The 21,821-nt window shown below is 38.2% G+C and overlaps 1 long non-coding RNA gene and 1 other non-coding gene across 3 annotated transcripts; both read left to right on the top strand.

The window, feature by feature from the left end:
• The first annotated feature begins 1,357 nt into the window (after positions 1-1,357).
• On the top strand, positions 1,358-1,460 carry LOC115605977. Its single transcript, XR_003990777.1, has one exon. It is a non-coding gene; the product is annotated as a U6 spliceosomal RNA (small nuclear RNA).
• LOC115605133 lies at positions 1,360-20,280 on the top strand. Of its 2 annotated transcripts, none has more exons than XR_003990518.1 (3): positions 1,360-1,462; positions 9,328-9,331; positions 20,270-20,280. It is a non-coding gene; the product is annotated as an uncharacterized LOC115605133 (long non-coding RNA). The 2 variants fall into 2 exon arrangements; XR_003990517.1 differs by lacking the exons at positions 9,328-9,331; positions 20,270-20,280 and adding exons at positions 12,186-12,187; positions 16,041-16,051.
• Positions 20,281-21,821: the final 1,541 nt, after the last annotated feature.

The following is a 21,821-nucleotide window of genomic DNA, read 5'->3' as shown; positions in this document are numbered from 1 at the left end:
TCTCCCCAGCTGCGGTATAGAGCACATTTTTCACATCTGGCCCGGCCCGGACTGGTCCAAGGGCTACTGCATGAACTATTTCTCGTTTAATTTGTTCAAAGGCTTGTTGTTGCTCAGGGCCCCATTTGAAATCATTCTTCTTCCGGGTCACGTGGTAGAGAGGGCTTACAATCAGACTGTAATTTGGGATGTGCATTCTCCAGAACCCCACAACACCTAAGAAAGCTTGTGTTTCTTTCTTGTTAGTTGGGGGAGACATTGCTGTTATCTTGTTGATCACGTCTGTGGGGATCTGGCGGCATCCATCTTGCCATTTTATTCCCAAAAATTGAATCTCCTGTGCAGGTCCCTTGACCTTATTCCGTTTTATGGCAAAACCGGCCTTCAGCAGGATTTGGATTATCTTCCTCCCTTTCTCAAAAACTTCTTCTGCTGTATCACCCCACACAATGATGTCATCAATGTATTTGCAAGTGTTCTGGAGCTTGCCCCTGTTCCAGTGCAGTCTGGATCAATCCATGGCAGATGGTAGGGCTGTGTTTCCACCCCTGGGGCAGTCGGTTCCAAGTGTACTGGACGCCCCTCCAAGTGAAAGCAAACTGTGGCCTGCATTCTGCTGCCAAAGGGATTGAGAAAAATGCATTGGCAATGTCAATTGTGGCATACCACTTGGCTGCCTTTGACTCCAGTTCATATTGAAGTTCTAGCATGTGCGGTACGGCAGCACTCAATGGCGGTGTGACTTCGTTCAGGCCACGATAGTCTACTGTTAATCTCCACTCTCCATTAGACTTTTGCACTGGCCATATGGGGCTATTAAAGGGTGAGCGGGTCCTGCTGATCACTCCTTGGCTCTCCAGTCTGCGGATCAGCTTATGGATGGGAATCAAGGAGTCTCGGTTGGTGCGATATTGCCACCGGTGCACTGTTGCGGTCGCAATTGGCACTTGTTGTTCTTCGACCTTCAGCAACCCCACAACAGAAGGATCCTCTGAGAGACCGGGTAAGGTGGACAGCTGCTTAATTTCCTCTGTCTCCAAGGCAGCGATACCAAAAGCCCATCTATACCCTTTTGGGTCTTTGAAGTACCCTCTCCTGAGATAGTCTATGCCAAGGATGCATGGAGCCCCTGGACCAGTTACAATGGGGTGCTTTTGCCACTTCCTCCCAGTAAGGCTGATTTCAGCTTCCAGCATAGTTAACGCTTGGGATCCTCCTGTCACTCCAGAAATATAAATGGGTTTCACCCCTTGATACTTTGATGGCATCAGAGTACACTGTGCACCGGTATCTACTAGAGCCTTATACTTCTGTGGGACTGATGTGCCAGGCCATCTGATCCACAGAAGTATAAGGCTCGCTTCAGCAGCACATATACTAAAATTGGAACGATACAGAGAAGACTAGCATGGCCCCTGCGCAAGGATGACACTCAAATTCGTGAAGCGTTCCATATTTTTTTGTCCAGTAAACCCGATTATCCCTCTCCTCCACCTGGCTGGAGGCAGGGCCCCTCTAATAGTGATCATAAAATTCTCCACTTCTGTCTTGTAGAAAGGGATTAGTATTCCTTATCACAGGAGCTGGAGTAAAATCAGCTCTTTCACTCCATCTGGGAAACTGCTCACCAGAGACTGGAGCAGCAGCTTTCCTGGGAGGATCATCCTTGACCATTGTTCTCCTCTTCAGTTCACGCACCCGTTGCTCCAGAACTGAGGTAGGTTTTCCACCCCACTTTCTCATGTCTTCTCCATGATCCCGCAGGTAAAACCATAGGGTGGCCCGTGGCGTGTACCTCCTATATTTTCTTTCTCGAGCAGTAGGGCGCCTTCTGTTAATAGCTGAGACATGGGTTGGTACACGTGGAGAGCTGGATAGATTGGATAAATCGTCTCTCAATTGTTTGAACTCCTGGGACAGTTTTTCCGCAGCTGAAATGATGGAAGGGGTGAGATTGTCTTCGAACTCTCAGAGTTGACGAATCAGGCAATCCACTGTTGGTGATATTCCGTCATTCCAGGTCATTGATGCCAATGTGTGGGCATATGATGATGGCGCACTCCGTGTAAGTTTCCGCCACATGGGTCATGTACATTCGAGTTCATCTGGATCTACGGATGTGTTCCTGGAATCCGGCCTACGATAGATCATCTCTATAATGGCTGATTCCCTCAGGGACTGGATGCCTTTCTCTATCGTGGTCCAGTTGGCTGAGCGATTCGTAATATCTTCTTTGTACGGAAACCTTTCCTTCACACCTGCCAGGAGCCACCTCCAAAGACTGAGGGCTCGCTTCTCTCTTGCAATTGCTTTGTCAATTCCTCCTTCCTTAGCAAGTGATCCCAGCTGCTTGGCTTCCCTACCTTCTAGTTCGTGACCGTCGGCCCCATTGTCCCAGCATCGGAGCAACCAGGTGACAATGTGCTCCCCTGGAAGACGGGTGAAATCTTTTCGCATATTCCGCGGTTCGGTTGAGGTCCGGAGTCGAGAAGTGACCTCTTCTTCTTCTTCCTCTTCCTCTGACCCACGTAGTAGTAACTCTTGTTCAGATGCTGTTGCATGTAGTAATGGCATTGGGTCTTCATCTTTCTTCACTTCGCGGGTTGCTGTTTGTGCCTCTCGTCTGCTTTTGCTTACAGGGGCAACAGACATTGTCACAAACTGGTCATTTGGTTTAGCTGCAGTGTTTGTCACTGTGGTTGGAGTGGCTGCAGTGTCTGCCACTAGGATTGGAGTGGCTGCAGCGTCTGCCACTAGGGTTGGAGTGGCTGCAGTGCCTGCCACTAGGATTGGAGTGGTTGCAATGTCTATTGCTGGGGTTGGGGCAGCTGTTGTGCTTGGGAGTTGAGTAACACCCAACAGCTGCATTGTCTGTTGCTGTCAGGGTTTGAGTAGCTACTGTGCTTGTCACTGGGTCTGATGTAGCTGCGGTGCTTGGAGTAGCCACATTGACTGTTGCTGTCGGGGTTTGAGTAGCTACTGTGCTTGTCACTGGGGTTGGTGTGGCTGTGGTGCTTGAAGTAGCCATATTGTCTGTTGCTGACGGGGTTTGAGAGGCTACTGTGCTTGCCACTGGGGTTGGTGTAGCTGTGGTGCTTGGAGTAGCTACGTTGTCTGTTGCTGTCGGGGTTTGAGTAGCTGTTGTGCTTGTCACTGGGGTTGATGTAGCTGCTGTACTTGGAGTAGCTGTGTTTGTTGTGGTCAGGGTTTGAGTAGCTGCTGTGCTTGTAGTTGGCATAGCTGCGTTGTCTGTTGCTTTGCCATCAGATCCAGAGACATTTTTTTCCCTTTGAAGGTGCTGGATAGTGTTGAGCAGGGCTCTGTAGGCATAGGCCAAGCCCCAGCACGTTGCCATGATTTGTCCCTCTCTGGTATAACCAGGACGACAGCACACCTCGTTTAAGTGTTTTACTAGTTTTTCCGGATGTTGCACTTGTTCAGTGGTGAAGTTCCAAAGCACTGGAGGGGCCCACTGGCCTAGATACTTGCCCACACTATCCCACACACCCTGCCACTCATAACTGTCCAGCCTCAGGGAAAATCTCCTGGTGGTCCTCCTATATCGTCATCTAACCCTAGACCAGATTCGAACCCAATACTGCTTAACTTTTGAGATTAAATGAAATAGGATGTTCCTACGACGGGATGGCCGTGGGTAAAACACACTCCGTATGTTTGCCAACATGCTGATCCCCAGCACAATCAGCAGGCAGGTTTCAAGGGTATTCAAAGGCCATCTAAAACCTTCAGAACTCTCAACTGCTGTTGCAAATAGGCTGGTGGGGGAACGGGGGGTGAAAGAGAATGCTTCCTTCGTAAGTTTACCCCCCGAGGAGAAAAAAAAAGATATGCAATTGCTAAAATATTTCATTATATACCTCCCAATGTATAGAGGTGATGGCCACGCTGGAAGCACGAACCAGACCAGTTTCATGATCAATGAGTCTATTGTATTACAAGTCATTACCATGAAGTACAGTGAAACAAGAACCTTAGCCCAGGCCCCCCAGCCGATAAACGCTAAAACAGCAAAGAGTGGCTGTAAGTAAGGTACAACATGCTGAAACTCTGAGATCAAGCGCAACAAGTCTGAGAGCCAAATAATCACCATTGTGACGAGTAGTAACAATGAATGCTTATCACAAATATGATTAAACACACTCTGGTCAGATCTGTCGTTATCTCAACCTTTCGACCCCCACATTGGGCGCCAAAAAGAACTGTCGTGTTTTGAGCCCAGCCGGTAACTCAGAACCACACAGCCGCTCGCTCACACCCCCCCTTCTTACTCCCCCTGCTCCTGGAGGGATGGGGAGGAGAATGGGAAGAATGTAACTCCCACAGGTTGAGATAAGAGCAGTCCCGCAACTAAGGTATAATACAAAACCACTACTGCTACCACCAATGATAATAATGATTAATGAAATAACAAGGGGAGAGGATACAATTGCTCACCACTCGCCGACCGATACCCAGCCCGACCCGAGCAGTGATCTGGGCCTTCCGAGTAACTCCCCCCGGTTTATATACTGGGCATGACGTGCTGTGGTATGGAATACCCCTTTGGCTAGTTTGGGTTAGGTGTCCTGTCTCTGCTTCCTCCCGGCTTCCCCTCCTCCCTGGCAAAGCATGAGACTGAGAAAGTCCTTGGTTGGAATAAACATTACTTAGCAACAACTGAAAACATCGGTGTTATCAGCGTTGTTCCCAGGCTGAAAGTTAAAAAACACAGCACTGCACCAGCTACTAAGAAGGAGAAAAATGACTGCTATAGCTGAACCCAGGACAACACACAAAACCAAAGCTTACCAGTTAATTTTTTCTGATGTACTTTAGATGTTGTATTCATCTTTGTTCTTTAAAGAACAAGAAGAAGTTAAACCATAACACCTAAAAAGGAGCATTAAGACTTGGTTTATCCTGAATTTACACTGTAGCAGAGTACATTGCTACAGAATGGAGAATAAGGTCTGCAGGGAATTAGCTTTGGCAGCTGCATAAACACGATAACTGTATTTCTCAGTTGAAAAGGGAATAATAATGAGTTTCTTTAAGTAGACTGAATGAACATAACAAAATATTCATGCAAATTGTTAGAGCCATGTAGCAACCCAAGCAGACAAGACTGTAAGGCAGAGTTTTCAATAATTTCAGCAGAACTCTGAGCCTGTGCAGATGCACTACACAGCATCACTGTGCTATCCCACTACTATCAACATTAAGGAACGTCTCCTAGGGTGGCCAGAAGACCAGCATTATCCTTAGAGACAGACTTGTGAAATGGATTTGGCCAACTATCTGCACAAAAAAGTTTGCATACTCTTTTCCTTGTGCTACACTGAAGTCAATAGACCATCTCTGTGTAAGACAGTGAAATAACAAAAATTCGTAGGTGTTAGGGTGGTGGATATTTTGTGAAAAAGAAACAGAGGGTGTAAATTCTTACACCTTAACCCCACGAAACCCACCCATCCCATTCTTTCCTGCAGAGAGAAGGGGGCTTTATAGTTGTGGCAAAAAGTAAAAAAGTGCTTGAAAGTTCAATTGCAAGAAGTTTTTTGAGCTAACCTACTAATTTTGAGCTAACCTACTGATGCTTTTGCAGAAAGAATTCTACGCTATGATGCTCTTCCACCGAAGCCAGAACACCATATTCTAAGACACAGTCAGGAAGTAGCCAACTGAATACTTAGAAAAATCAGAAAGAGTGGAAGAGTGATGTAGTGATTTAGGAAACCTATGCACAAATAGTAAACCCTTAAATGGCAAGCTATCTGGATGCTATAACATTTCTACTATAAATTAACTATCCCTTATGACTGCTTTTAATCCAGATCATTTCAGCAATCTACTTTAAATAGCTATGTAAACAATCTTGATAGGTTGTAGAGCAGATGTGGAAATCAATGGCCAGAACGAACAGAAGAGTCCAGAATTTTTGTTTTTCTCCATTGCGGAAGCCAGCACATTAAGAAACAATGGTTTAATAGGTTTCTTTATGTAGGACTATGTATATCCTTCATATTCACTCTGTAAATGAGGAAAAAAGGAGAGGTATCTTCATACTGGGGCGAAGGGAAAACAATGTGAAGAATCATTGTTACACAAATGGATCTAACTTTCATGACAAAGTATTAAAGGAGGTGTTCACTCTTCTTCCTCATGTTCTTCAAAACTGGCTTTTTCTACATAAATTGTTCACTAGCAGTGGCCTCACCAGGAATTTATTCCAGTGACTAAAAAGGAGTCAGTGGTTTAACAATATCATTTATGAGATCCTTTAGTATTTGTTAATTAAATATATTATAAAATAAATATATTTAAAAGCCTGCATAATAAAATTCTATGTCTTCTAAGTTTCTGCAATAATTCATTGCCAATGTTTCTGGTTAATGTGACGAAGATTTTGTTGACTAAGTGCAACATTCATATCTACAAATACCATATACACAAACAATAGGCATGATTGTATTATGGACAAAATCTCTATTGTAAATCACAGTTGTTGTTGCTCTTTTCCTGCTAATTTGCCAGACACCATGTCAATATTTGGCAATATTATTAGTTTGAAATTTTTGGGGTCACCAAAATTTCCTTTGAGTTATAATTAGATCACCATTTACCAGTAAATATTCTGCCACAGATTGTGTTCCAAAAATATTTTCGATCCTCTCTGTTAAAACTTAACTTTTTCCATTTTCTTGGTGGTTTTTAGTAACATCCATCTGAAAGTTTATATTGCCTCCCTTTTTATCTCCTTTCCTTCTCCCCTTTCCTCCTCTCTTTCTGACCCAGAAACAGTAAGAGCACCCACAGCTGGTATTCACACAGAGAATTTTCTATTTTATTGTATCTATCTGCTCTTTCTGAAGATACAAATGCTGCAGTATCCCAAATGCTTCAGTAAAGACTCAGATTGTTTTTACACCTATGCTTAACACCACTAAGGCACTAATGAATGAAGACGTACTTAGAGCAGTTCAAGGAGTCCTTTTGAGTCTCAGAAAGTTGGTTGAATAATATACGGGGGCATCAATTTCCATATACACTGAGTTTTCTTCTAGCACTAGTAGGGACATTTGGCACATTCTTATGTAGGATCTCTTTTGGATAAAAACTCCATATAGAGCAGAAGGTCACTGTAGAAAGAAATAGTTAGTAAGTATGCCAGAATAACAAGTTATAAAAAGTTATGAAATACACCAAAGCACTAAGCTAGTTCCACAGTCTCAGTGCTGAGGCACTGAGCTCCGTTGCTGTTGCTTAGGCACACTCAGGCTCACTTGAGCCAGTTTTCTTGCTACTGATTTGGCCACCTTATTTAGTATATCACATTACATAGACAGACTCACTGAAGTGTAGCCTTTGGAAAATGTTGTCCAGAACAGTCAGAGGATCTTTGCTATGTAAGGTCCAGATTCAAGACTACAAATAGCAGTCCCAGCTAGCACATCTGTTTACAGTAATTTCTATATTTGACACCTTAAAGAGAACCTTTTTTTTAATGCTTTATATCTTTAAGTAAGTATTATACTCTCCCATCCACAAAACCACAATTTTAAGAAAAAAGATCTGGATTAAGAGGACTTTTTTTCAAATGTGTTAGAAAAACATCTAATGTAGTTTGTCTTCTTTTTGTTATTATTTTTTTTGGTTTGTTACTATTGTTGTTGAACAGAAGAACACACTCTGTGATTCTTAATCTATAGTGCAAATGTGTAGTATTGGGTAGTCATAATTCACAGGCTAAATATTGTAGTAAGACTTTGTGGACAACTAAGGAATATTACATATGCTTGTGGCAGTCTTAATCATCTCAGATAGATACAAGTTTACTATGCTTGTATAATGTATATTATACACAGGCCAAAGAAGGGGGAGTGAAGAAAAACATTACCTTTAGCCATATCCCTTAGCACGGGACTCCTGATAAATGAACACTAAATGAAGCAAAATGCCTTTATTCAAGATTTAGTGTTTTGCTAAATATAAACAAACTTGAAAAAGCATGGATTTTCACAGTTTGCTTTACTTTATTTGAGAAAATGTTTACTCTTCTGACTTTTATATTGGAAGGAGAAAAACAGTTGAAAGTGAGCTCTTAAGACTGCACTGTGAAAACAACAAAATGGACAAAACCAAAGAAAGAGAAAATGTGTCCTGAAATCAAGAAGTTATCTTCATTAATTAAAGTTAAGGAATATAAAAGTCAGTGGTCCAGAAGCAGGGGAGAGAAGATTTCTGGTGATCACATTTCTAACAATAGGAATCTTAGGGACTGAGATAAACAGGTGAAAAATAGAAGAACTAGAAGGTTGTAGGAGATCTTAAATACACCAAGGGTCTGTTAAAAGATATAAGATGAGAAGGAAAAAGAGTAAGAATGAAACGTGTTTATCCTAGGACTAAAAATATTAAGAAATACATAGCATCTGGCGGTTTCTCTGGCAAATGGAAATGCACAAGGGCATGGTCACTAAAAAAGGAAGGAAGATATCACTAAATCCTTTCACTGGATGAACTAGAAATGAGGTGGCAAATCCTCAATGCTTTGCACCTTTAATCATCTCCTAGGTCCCAGCCTACTTAAGATTTTGAACCAGAAACAGCATTCATTATTGCAACTGTTGTTCTGCTGCTCAAAGCCAGAAAATTGTATTTTCATGTAAAGGCTAGATTACATACCACAACAGCGACAATCTTTGGCACTTCACTGACAAGAGAAGTCTTGCCTGACCAGATACCTCTTTGATCACCCCCTTCTTGCCTCCAGATTCATGTTGCTATCACCTTCCTTGTGCTGGACCTGGTGGTTTTTTGACTTTCAGCAAGCTGATTCACCACCTTGAGTCGAAAACCAGTCCAGCCATCATTGCTATTGTTATGGCATGCTGAGTTGCTCATTTCAGTAAAAGATCACATGGGAACCAGAGCAAAGAGGGAAAGGAGGGATGTGCTGGAAGTGCAGAGGGACCTCTCAGCTTCCCTGTGTATAATAATGTCTGAGTAAATACATTCTGTCATTTTCTTAGCTAATTACTGAGAGTGGTATTCAAGTTTTTGATGTTCTTGGTTATGAAAAGTGAAGATTATAGTTGTGATAAGCATTTACCAACAGCAGGCATGATAAAAAACAACCATGAAGACTCTCTTATTTCTGTACTGTCTTCATAAAATAGATGGACAATAGGAACTCTGCTGACCTGATGGCCTGCTTCTTCTGTAGAACTCAATGCTAGCTACTGTTGTGAAAAAAGAAAGTCCAAATAAATTCCACTATATAGGTTACATTTGCATAGATATGAACCTGAAAAAGATGTACATCAGAGCTGTTTCTGTCTGCCATTTGAAGACTTAGAGTAGGCGTGGATCATAAAGGAAGAAAAAGTAAACAAATGAGTCTGGGAATAATTGTCAGTTCATGAAACATAGGCCCATCCTGTAAATAATTCAGTATAAGTCCCTAGCAAAAGGAAGCAATGCTAGCTTCCTGATTTGCATGTGGTGGAAAATGGGTATTTTAGGCAGAAGTCTGACACTGCTTTGCTCTTTTAAGGAGCCAAGGGAAAATAGATTCTGGTTTAAAAAATTTAAGTATATTCCTTCTTATATTATACTCCTTTCACAAACAATACAATGATAATTTTGTTTACAGGAGCACCTTCCCTTCAAAGCCATTATTTGTATTAATATTGTTTTGTTTGAATATCCATAACATTACCAGTTGTATTCCTGAATAATACTGCATAAATGTGAAGTGTTTAAGTAATATCCATAGTTACAAGTAAATTTTGTCTTTCCTACATGATCCTTTCAGATGAGCTCTTTTTAGTATCAGCTTTCTCATAATGGTATCTAAAAATGATTCCTTTATCACTTTTATCTATCAGGACACCTGATAGATGTTCTGTCAATTCCATATGCCAAATAGAAGTAAAATAAAGGCAATAAAGTAAAGAAAAAATGTTCAAAGGTAGAATTACAGATTAAAGGAGTTTTTATTTCAATAAATCTATAACTGCTCAGAAACCTCTAGAGATCCGATGCATTTTTTATTTTCTTTTTTTTAAATTACTCACCATCTTAGAATGCTTCAAAATCCAAAGGTAACAACATCAACTGGCTTCCTGGTTTCAAAAGTGTTATAAACATTTTCAAAATAAAAACAGTTGCTAGTTTAAGATGGATGGGGTTTTGCCACTCATTTTGAACTTTCTGTTATTGACAAGGCTTTGAGAGTGGTATGGAAGGATTTGCTCTCATTGTATTTATAGCCTAGCCAAAACAGAACTCATGACCCAATATTTCTGAATCAAAGGATGACCTGGAATATAGAATTCCACTATGGATGAGATAAACCTTCAACTTTTTTTAAATTCCCACCTTAATAAGGAATCTGATATCATCTAGGTATTTTTAGGAATTACCAGCTTTTGTAGTCATTGTATTTATTAATGAGTCAAACGAGAAATCATCTACTTTTATTTTAAACTGTCACTGATTTTAATATGCTTCGAGTCAAGAAATCATAGGCCATTTGTATCTGTTAAAAAAATAAAATGTACTAGATATGTTAACTCATTAAAAAAAAATCAAGATGGTGGTGTAAAACAAAACCCTTGTAACTATAGTTCTCTTGCACGGCCACAAGACCGTAAGGGGTTTTTTATCTGCACATACCTCCACACCAGACTGAAAAAACCAGTTTGTGTATAAAGATTGTAATTGTAGACCAAATTTGAACTTAAGCATTGTTTTCTTACTTTGAAAGTTCAAAAGTTCATGACAGGCTCATGGAAACTTTATCTCTTTGTCTTTTGAAAATGTAGACCTTCCAAGGGCTCCAGCTCAACAAGAGTTCAAAGCAATTTATAATTCTGTAATAGTTACAACCTAGATTTCTGGCACTATAGTGAGAGTAAGGGGTGGCATCTTTGAAGCAGATTAATTTTGCATGGACCATTCAAGCCTGATGTTAAATCTTGATAAATGAATTCTTTGCATTTTTATCCTAAGTCGTTTAAATCCAAAGTATAAATGAAACACCAGAACTAGGAATATAACAAGCAAACAGATTTTATTCAATTGCATAGTACACCTTACCTGTGAAGACTTTAAAATTTGTGGTCATGTTTCTCCTTCATGTGAGTAGGCAAGCACTAAGTAGAAAGTGTTCAATTAAAAGTATGTCACTGTCAAAATGGTGGTGCAAATACCAACCTGTAAAGGAGTTACTTTCTCATTAGTGTGCCCCATGTGGTACACGTTACTCTGAATTAGGATAGAGTTAAACTCGCAAAAGTCCTTAATCAGTGAACATGAAAATCTAGCATTTTTCCTCTACCATCCTGAGGCTTGAATGGTTGTCAAAACAGTTACTCTGTATTCTAGTTCAACTATGTCTTGCCTATGTATTTCTAGAGGTCTGGTCACCACGTTATCTTACCTGGGGACCAATTCTGCAATGAGCGAGCATCCTCTGCTGATTAGTGGCTCTCCAGTTAGATTAATATTTCAGTTATCTGTTGTTATTTGAATAGTGTCCTTACATTGAATCTCCAAAGTGTTTTGGAAAACAAATCTCATACAAGTCAACAAAAAAATCTTCTAAAATATAAGAAAGCTAGACACAAAAAGGCTTGAACAGAAGACCTAGGCACTGGCAGAGGTTCCTTTCTGTGATCTGGGGTACCAGTCTGAATGCTCACTGGTAAATATAGCTTTGAAGTAGGGAGAATATTTTCCAGCTGACTAATTGCCAGATAGCTTTATTAAAAGAAGGCTATAAACATGGTATGGTTTAGGGTGCTGGAAAATATGGAAGCTGTTTGTTTCCATCTTTGGGGGAAAAAAACCCTGCAACGAGCAGTTGTCAATTTTATAAACAGACACAAATAAAATCTTTTTGCTGCATTCTGTGTAGCTGTGTAGCTGATGGGGTGTAACTTTAAAATTATTCTGGTCAATACCCAATGTTAAATAGCAAGCAACATGATCTTCTGCCCTTCCTCTCGGTGTGATGCTCATCTGTTCTTGTAGATTGCTGCTGTCTCTCAAGTCAGCTATAGATATTGCTGGCATTCTGTCTTGCTGATAATTCTCAGATCCTTGATCCTTTGTTTCTTTTTTTATTTTCAGGATCAGTGGACCTAATAAAATGTTCTCCTTTGAAAATTTCTGAGTAGCCGTTTAAAAGTCAAGTCAAATTAGATATAATTTTCTTTGGATCTATTGGATCAGTTGTTGCCCTGTGCAAAGACATACTTTTACCATTTCTGTTGAACACTCCATAACTTCCTTTACTCCTAGCCAATATCAGTTAAAAATAACGTCTCATACAAGATTCAGCCTACCCACTATCAATTAGAAAAGCACGTTTGCAAGGCTTAGTTAATTGGAAGTTGCCCAGCAGGATTACTCTGAGAACAACGATATATTTTCACTCTCAGTTCTTGTTACTTAGTAGGCCATAAAATGATTCTTACTCACTATAAGAAGTTCAAATAACTAAAATAAGTTTCTTTCAGCTCATTGTTCTTTGAAGTTTTAATCAGCTAAAAATGCTGCTTAATATTTTTCTTACTACAGTGCATGCTTATTTCTAACACACATTCATTTGCATATCAAAAAGATCTATTTGACTGATGCTTTATCACCCTTTTACAAATATTCCACTTCAGTTAGAAAATAATAAATTGCATTAACAGATGTACATTTTCTGATACAATTATTTTGCAGAAAACAGAAAAGGTATGAAGTATCCTGTCAGAGGTGCATAAAACCCTCTTACTTAGCACTCCACACACATTTGAAACTATTTTTCTTTTGTTATCAAAAAAAGAAAAGTAATCTTTTATCCAAATCAGTGGTTTAAGCAAAGCATTGCTGTGAGCCTCAAAGATAACACAGCCTGGCATTGCCTAATTTATCAGCCCACATTTGCAGTGGCAAGGTTTCTGTGTCTAACTGGGCTTTAGTAGAATTTCCATAAACAATTGAAATACAATAAATCTTCATTATTTTTTGGAATTAAAATAATGAATTGCATTGCACAGAGCAGTATGGTATCACAGTATTAATTATTTTAATACTACCTCAGTTTTTTAGTTCATAGAATGCAATGGATTTTATAAAAGATGACACAATTGCATGGCTGATGTTGTCAGAAAAGTTGCTGAATTTCTGGTGTGTGGAGAAAAATGAAGTGTAAAAAGAAGCTGAGGCCAAAAGAGGAGTGGAGATAGTATGTAAGTAACATATCTTGATTGGTAACTTCACTGGTTACCACAGAAAGCACAAAGAGATGCAGTAGTACCATACCAGTAATACTTACCATGGAGATTCAAATACTCTACAGTTATGTTCAGTATTAGATTTTTTTCCAAAATACCTCTGTTAATCTTACTGCAAATCTCGGAAAAGGTCTTGCCTATGCTTCATCCATCTGCTTACTTACCTATGTCTTTGATAAGTGGAAAGACTCTAGAACAATTGTTAACAATTGAATAAATTAACTACTCTTCCCCAGGAGCAGAACTTAGGGTTGTTGAAACTTTATAATTCCGTAAGAACACTTTAGCATAGCATTTAGCACGGAGTTTAGTTCACTGTCTTGGGAAGAGTGACAGTATTAACATCTGCTCAGCCAGCAAGAAAATAGGTTAGTAATATACTAGAATCCCCACTGATACTCTGACAACCTGCTTCCCTTCTCCAGCTCTTCGGTTAAGATTTTCATTGACCTGTTGAAATTAGGACAAATAATTTTCCTGGGGAAAGGTGGTATGCAAGTGTTTTGAAAAAAGAGCAAGAATGGAAACAAGGATGCCCAGGTTTCTTTGCCTAAGACCACATTTTAGCACCTTCACACAGTTCTATTTTCTTTCCTAGACTTCCCACTTTCTTTTCCTCACTTACCCACCACTGAAGCAGAAAAGAGACATTGCGTTTCATGAAACATATGCTAGGAATACTCCACGTGCCCTTTTAGTTCTCTGTGTTTCCAGGACTCTCACATTTGTCACAAGCTGAATCATCATCCTTAGGCTGCACTTGCCGTGCAAGCAACCTTGTAAATTACGTGAATAAAACTTTGCAATGGGATTCTCATAGCCCTCGCAAAAAGTAGCCTGACTTTGACTGAGCTGGTAAGAAATCCATGCATTTCTTAGCTGTCAGCTACATTTTGCCAAGGTCCACAGATTGCAGCTTAGGAAGGGATGTGTAAATTGGCCTTTTAGCCCTTCTGATCTCAATCCTCCTGGCTCCAGGCTGCTTCCTCATGTGACCCAGAGATTGTTACCAGTTGAGCCAGCTGGCAATGGCCTCAGAGAGCTGATATTTTTTCACTTTGAATTAGATCTGCATAAATCCCTCACCATGTAGGCCTCTATCCAGAACAATGGACATTCGTTGAAATGTACTTGAAAACCCAGTTTACCAGCTAGATGAGGCAGGGCAATGACAGGAGAGGCTCCCATCAACAGAGGTTTCCATCAGGAGCTATGGTCCTGTAACATAAACATTGGCATAGCAAAGGAGAGACACTGAAGCAGCTCAGTACCTCCATGGGATTTCCTTATCATAATGGCATAAAGACAGTGGATTGTATTGTGCATTGTACCAAAGGTTTTGAATAGTGCTTTAATTCCTTATGGCACGAAGAGGATTCCAGAGGAAGGTGGCTCCTGTTTAACCTGCTGTTTCAGCTGTTTTTTGACTCTCATGTACAGATGTTTCTATATTCTCCACAACTGACTGTCATGCATATGGCTACTGATAGCAGTGATCTTCTATCCAGAGTAATCTATAAAACTAGGAAAGATGGTGAAGCAGAGACACAAATGTGTGTTTAATGACTGTGATTTATCTATTAAATCCCCAGAAGAGATGATTATATCATTGGTACTGCTACTACTCATAGTCTCAATCAGTCTTAATATACAGGGAATAATTTTCCCCTATCAACTTTTAATATAAATAGAAAATATAAAAAGCAGTATTAGGTGGTAGTCTCACAATTGCATGGTGTCTTATACACAGCCCACACATAAACACAGAGACTGGGAGCACTTTCCTGTCTGTAGGTCAGAGCAAACCCCTCCGCCATGTTCTGACTTTGTGCCAGTGGACTTGCACTGGTCCCAGGCCATTCACCATACTCTGCGGTGCAGCAGAACTCACTCAGTTCCAATATGCATTTTTTTGTTGCCTACACTTCATTCAGTAGAAAGATTTATGTGTCTTGTCTGTGTGTCTGTTTCCTCTAGCTACAGGTTTTAGTGTAACAGGAGATTATTATCTCTCCCTAAAGTAATTTTGCACTTATATTTTCAGTGATTGCAGCTAAAAAGTTATACTGCTGATGTTGTGACAGATTTGGTGCAAGAATGTGTGACTGCAGTGAAATACAGTGAAGCCTTTGTTTTTCAGTATGGCACTTTTTTGAACTCTATGTGGAATAGAAAGTTGAAGTTTATTTAGATCTTACTGAGATGAACATTCAGATAGTATAAAGGTACATTATACTTTAAGTCTTTAATACTGAAACCTAATGGCCCATCAGCTTTTCTTCAACCAACAGATTCTTTCTATCACCCCAGGTGCTTTTTGAGTAGGGCTCATGCATATCTCTAGCTTTCTCATGGGGTCCATCACGTATTCACATTTAATTATTTTCATGCTGGTCGGATTTGGCTGTGGGATGCCCTAAGCAGTGGGAAGTCAGTAGGAAGCAGCAGCTGAGCACATTTCTGCTGCATGACCTGTTACAGTGAAGTGCTGTTGGTTGCCTGTTTGGCAGGGATGGTGTAAACATGCTCACTCCAGCTGGAATCCTCAAGGCATCTTGTACCCCAGAAATGAGTCTTTAAAAAAACTTGTGCTGCTCTTTGACGAGATTGCAAATCCAGCTGATAAAGATAGGTTTGTTTTCACAATGTTCTTCAACGTCTCTGAGGTATTTAATTTATTATGGGATGATAATTGGGTTAAAAAGAATAAAAAAAGGCTAAAGAAAATAAAACTGGGACACACGAAAGTGGATTAGAGGCTGAAATAATGACAGGCTGCAAACTATAACACCTCACTGGGAAATGTCATCAGTTAGAGACTTCCTTCATGTGTTTTTTTTCTGAGAGTAGTTCTCACCTCAGACTCATTCAGTATTTTTATTAATAAACTGCAATAAAATTTGAAATCAGGATAAAGACTGCAGATGACAGATGGTGGGGCTCTAAATTATAATAATGAAATGTGATAGAAGATAAAAACATAAAGTCTTTCTTCTTACAGTCTTGCATTACATCAGATATAGGCTGGAGACAGCTAGATCATAGCTCATAAGAAGGAAAAAAAATATGGCTTGTTTTATTTCTTACTATCTGCTCAGTGGAAATTTTCAAAATTCAAAAAAACTAACAGAAAATACTTTTAAGTAGATGAAGAGTATCTCTTCAAAAAATTCAACAAAACAAAATATCTAAATACTACCTTCTTGTAGCAATCTTTTGCATTAGACATTTTAAAATATACTGTAGAATAAAAATGACAAGAACTTCAACAACATGAGTCTTTTCTGACAAAGAAATAAATTATTCCCTTGTGCCAAAATATATTTTAATTTCTGCAAGTATTTATAAGTATACATTTAAGATATTTTAAGACTTTTGGTTTTTTCTTTATTTTAGCCTTAATAAAAACCAGAAATATAGGCCTGCTGCAAGATATATTTATGCTGAAATATGCATGGTCCCTGTGATTTAGAATTTAGAGTGTTTTTCATATGTATAAGGACATAAATATCAATAAAACAGTCTTCATGGGCCTTTGACACATATTTGTGATCTGTGAAACAAGCAGTCTGTCCAGCAAAAAATACTCTGGTTTAAGGCAGTACTCATGAGCACATGTGCTCTGTTTCCTTCTTTTCTTTTCCTACTCCACTATGTATGATGTAAAAGAACCAGAAATGACAGGAGATAATGCTATGGGTACTGTGGAAATTATTTATTAATGTAAGAATTTAGTTACTGAGAGATGATATACCATAGGAAGAATAAGACTTTATTGATCTATCGAGACAATAAGAAGCACACAGAAATATGAAAAATAATGCCTTTCCAGGTAAAAAGTTCAAATCATAAAGTAGTAAATAGAATCTGGTTGTTAACTTAAATGATCTCATATCTTGTCTTTATCTTACTACAAATCTTCTTTTCTAAAGGTAGAACCTATCAGATTTAAATGCTAAAATACATCCCTAAACTGTTTTTATAAAAAGTTATGTCAATCTGGAGCGTTCTTAAGGAACTTATTTCCTTCCCTTGCAAGGAGTCTAACCATGATCCTGGGAGGTGCAAGGTGAAAACTTTAAGCATCTTGGGAAGTTTCAGGTCAACCAGGAGTGTACGTGATAGTGTCTTCAGAGTAAGAGCAGTCACAGTCTAAGTCATGTCTAAGTCTAAGTCGCAGTCTAAACTACAGTCTAAGTTCCTGACTTATGTCTATGTGCAAGTTAATGAGGGCTCTAGGATAATCAGAAGCTTACCTCCAAGTCCCTTCACTCTGGTAGTCCTAACAATAATAATATTTGATTTCTTCAGTTAAACATATCCCACTATAAATATGCAAAATACTATTGTTGCTGAATTAAAAAAACCTATGTCTTCTCTAAAATCCTTGAAAACTGTATGGACAAAACCTACTGTATTGACCTTAAGCTCCAGAACAAGAAAGGTGTCCTGTATTTGAGATACTTTTCTTATCCCTGTTGAATGTGAATTAAGAAGACAGAAAACAGCAACTGAAAAATACCCTTGAGATCAGTTATCAAATTCCTCTTCTGTTACAAACAAAATGTGCTTTTACAAGCATTTGAATGGACAAATTAAGCATCTTCATGCACAAATAGATATATTAATGAGCAGAAACTAACTTCCATCTGTTAGGGGAATCAACGGAATTCCCCACTCCTATCTCCAATGTTCTCCTCTATCGAATTACCGTCATTTGCCAAATTCAAGTTTCTAATATGCATGAAGAATTTGTTACACATAACCATGCAGAAAATATCACAATAATATCTTTACCAAATTCACCTCTGCAAGAAATACTGTGCAGTCCATGAAGGGATATAAAAATATATGATGAAGTATAGAACTAAATGAAGCATTAAAAGGTGGTGAGATATTGTTACAAACATTAACTTCACAGCGAAAGAAGAATATAGTGTTTGTGAGAGTATGGCTTCAATTTCGATTTGCTTAATCCTAAAATAAGCATAAATCAGTAAACTGGGAATGTCTTACTCAAGTATGTTCATAAAAAAATGCAGCTTTTGTGTAGGAAAGTTTCTAGTGAAAGATGATGTTTTTTTGCCATCTTTACCATCAGGCTGAAAACAAGATGCTTTGCCCTAGATCAGTCCATGTCTTTGTGTCCATTGGAAATTCTGTGCTGCCTCAAGGAATTTTTAGCTTCGATATTTGATGTGCTAATATTGTTCATTGACTTTTACAGGGGTGTGAAGGAGTCCATGTCATCTGGCCTATGACCTTCAGCTAAAAAGCAAAGAGTGGAACTCCAAAACTATTTCCATTAATAACAGAATGGTCTAGATAAGCCTATGTAACTGTAGACATCACTCAGTTTAAGCTGTTTGTCAATTTTTTAATTATTTGAAAATCTGTAACTTTTAAATAATTTGAAGAATTTTCCCCAAAATTCAATAAGAAGAGTACTGTTGTTTCTTCAATAGAAGGATGGCTTAGTGTTTCAGGTAGGATAAAAGTCCTGCTGATCAGCAAAAGTAAGAAAGTGTAGCTTCGTTGTAGGATCCTGACAGAAAGATATAAATTTAGTTCCTACACTGAAGCTAATGAATCATACTTAGTGACAGGATGTGCACTAGGAAAATATTTCCATAATACTAATACTAACACTAACGCTAACAATCTTAAATTTCCTTGATTCTATATGTGTTAAAATTCACATATAACTTATTTCTGCTTCAATTAAGTATTTCAATGGCCTTTGCATCTTCTTTTGTAGTTTTTGAGTAGTAAGTTAATATTATTTATAGTTATCATCAGTTTTAAAATGATTCAAAATGGCATTTTTCATAGAAATGATAGTTGCAGAATATGAATTTCCAGACATAAAGTTCAACATTAATGTGTGTATATTTTGTTATTAAATGTAAGTAAACTCATATAACTTAGTGAAATAGAATACTCTCCAATATTAAATTTGAATAATGCACGATTTTTTTTTTTTTTTTGCTTCACTGTGGAGAAAGTGAATCATGAAAGTGAACTTGAGAAGAAAAAATATCCAAGAGATCGTCTCCCATTATCAAACATTTAAAAAATATTTTATATAGTTAGTACATTTTTTTCTTCTCTTTTTCTTTCTTTTCCTGAATAAAGGTAGCACCTGTACAAATTAATTTCCCTTGAAAGAATTACCTTTTCAGGTCCACATGTTTGGTTTATCTGTAAGAAACTTCTTCATGGAGTTCTTCTTTTTTTCCCTGTATACCATAGGTGAACTGCAGGAAACATCTTGAGCCCTTGAATTGAGAAGCAATAAAATATTTTGTTATCACCTTCTGAAATAATGCCTGAGTTGGAGCACTGAACTAATAAAGAATAACAACTATGGTAGGACTTTTAATGTGAAAAGAGAAAGATATAAATTATTTTAGAAAAGGAACCAAAGAGAAAATAATATCAGCATTTCTACCTGCTAAAGATCCTTATTGGATATGTTATTTTGCATTTTGAATTAGTGCATATGGTAGTAACTATTATTATTCGGGCATCAACTGCTATCCTTGAATAGACAGAATGACAGTGCAGTTATGTATAATGCTAGAGGTTTTTAGATCATCAGGTAAATGTACAATAAAAGCAAACAAAGTAGCTCATGAGAAAATTAGATCAAATGGAAATAATGCTGTTTTCTTTCTTTTTTTAAGTTTTTTTGTAAAATTCTATAGTAAATGCAGTCTTTTGCCATTACTGTAATTTTTGCCTCCAATAAAAATATAGCAGCTGTCAATAAAATGTAAAAAGTGCAGGAAATAAAACTAATAACAATAAAAAAGGGACTAGTGCAAAGAATTCCACAGCAGAGAAAATAAAGGAGCTGTAAATGAGCAGACTTAAACTTGTATAAAAGATTTGGAAAGTTAATTCTGTGTTTTACAAGAGCTGGTCTTCCAATGCCTATCATTCAGTGACAAATGCACTGTATGGTTCCTAATAAGCTTTCAGTATTACCTGTGCCAACTGAACCCTTTCCTGTTTAATATGAAGTTATGGCAAAGCAATTTGCTTTGTGGATTAAAAAAGGAATCTGAAGAGCTCAGACAGAGAAATCCAATTTCATCTCCAGATAGCCACTGCACTATATGCCTTCCATTTTAATGACTGACATCCTATTTCTACTTTCCCAGCATCACAGAAGAAACTGGCTTTCCTGCCTAGTGAAGAATCAGGTAATTAAAAAAAAATTAAAAAAATATTTTTATATTTTTGGGGTTTATTTTGTTTGTACCATGATTGCAACACATGCACATATGCGTGTTAATGCCTCACTTCCTCTACCATTAATCTAGCTAAAATACAGTTACTAGGTTAGCGAACTGTAGGCTTATATAAATTCTCTCTGTTGTTCCATCAAGCTTTTCTGATACTACACCATCGATCCATCACGTGTGAGATGATTGCAGATTTCTAAGAAGTAAAACACGTTTTACTTTAAGACTAAAGCTGTATCTAAGTCTCTGACAGACCCATGAGCTTCTCTATCAGCCTACAACACATTTTAAAAAGTATAATTTTTTTTATTTTTCCTTGTCCTGTTATAGGATGTCAAATTCGGGGGGAGGAGTGGAGGGTGGGGGTGGATAGCGGGGTTAGGTTGATCAAAGTCTGTCCTCAGAAGAATTACCCCAGTTTTACATGCCAGTTTCAACAAAAGAACCAAATTTGATGCCCAGTTGAAAAAAATATTGGGAGGAAAATTTGCAGGTTTAGGAGGCAAAACTTTCATTTCAGAAGCCTCTTGATCTTATAAGTCCAATAAAATTTCATTATTTCATTGCTAAATATTTGAGGAACTTTTCATTCTTTACCAGTCATAAAGGCTCTGTTTGGCTACTCACATCACTATTTGTATATGCATCTGTTTATACGTTCCAATCAGAAATAATTACACTTAAAATTTCCATTGCAAAAAGAATTGCTTATTAAAAAAAAAAAAAGTGTAAGTTGTCTTTTAGTGAACTATGGAAACCAAGCATTTCATGAAGCAGTAATTCAAACTGGTTTGCAAAGAAATGTTCTTAATCAAACAGAACCTTACAATCTAAACTCTCACTCTTTGATCTACGATTTTTAAGAAAGGACCTCTAAACTTCTAGCTCCCACTGAAATGCCCAAGTACTACTGGCAAGAAACTCCTGGATTCCCACGAGGATTTCTGGATCTTCAGATTTAGTGGTACCGAGTACAATTTGGTATTTGGAAGGGAAAGCCCTAGGATTTTGTGGCAATAAGCCTGGGGCTTCTGAACCCCAGCCCCTGCATAGCTTTGACCCTGGCAGCCCAGAGAGTTAATAATGATGTATGCAGAAAGCAGGCAATGGAAAATTGCTGGATTTCTCGGAACATGATTCATTCAAAATTTAAATAATACTGAATTTTGCATGTAATAGAAGATAAATAATATGATTTCAAATAGATCAAGCATTTGCTACATTTGTGGAGAAAAGTTACACTCAACAATCCAAGAAGTGTTTATATTTTAAACAAATC

This window comes from Strigops habroptila, chromosome 3 (assembly GCF_004027225.2).
Source record: "Strigops habroptila isolate Jane chromosome 3, bStrHab1.2.pri, whole genome shotgun sequence".
In the NCBI taxonomy this organism is placed as follows: Eukaryota; Metazoa; Chordata; class Aves; order Psittaciformes; family Psittacidae; genus Strigops; species Strigops habroptila.
This window is presented reverse-complemented; position numbering and strand designations above follow the sequence as displayed.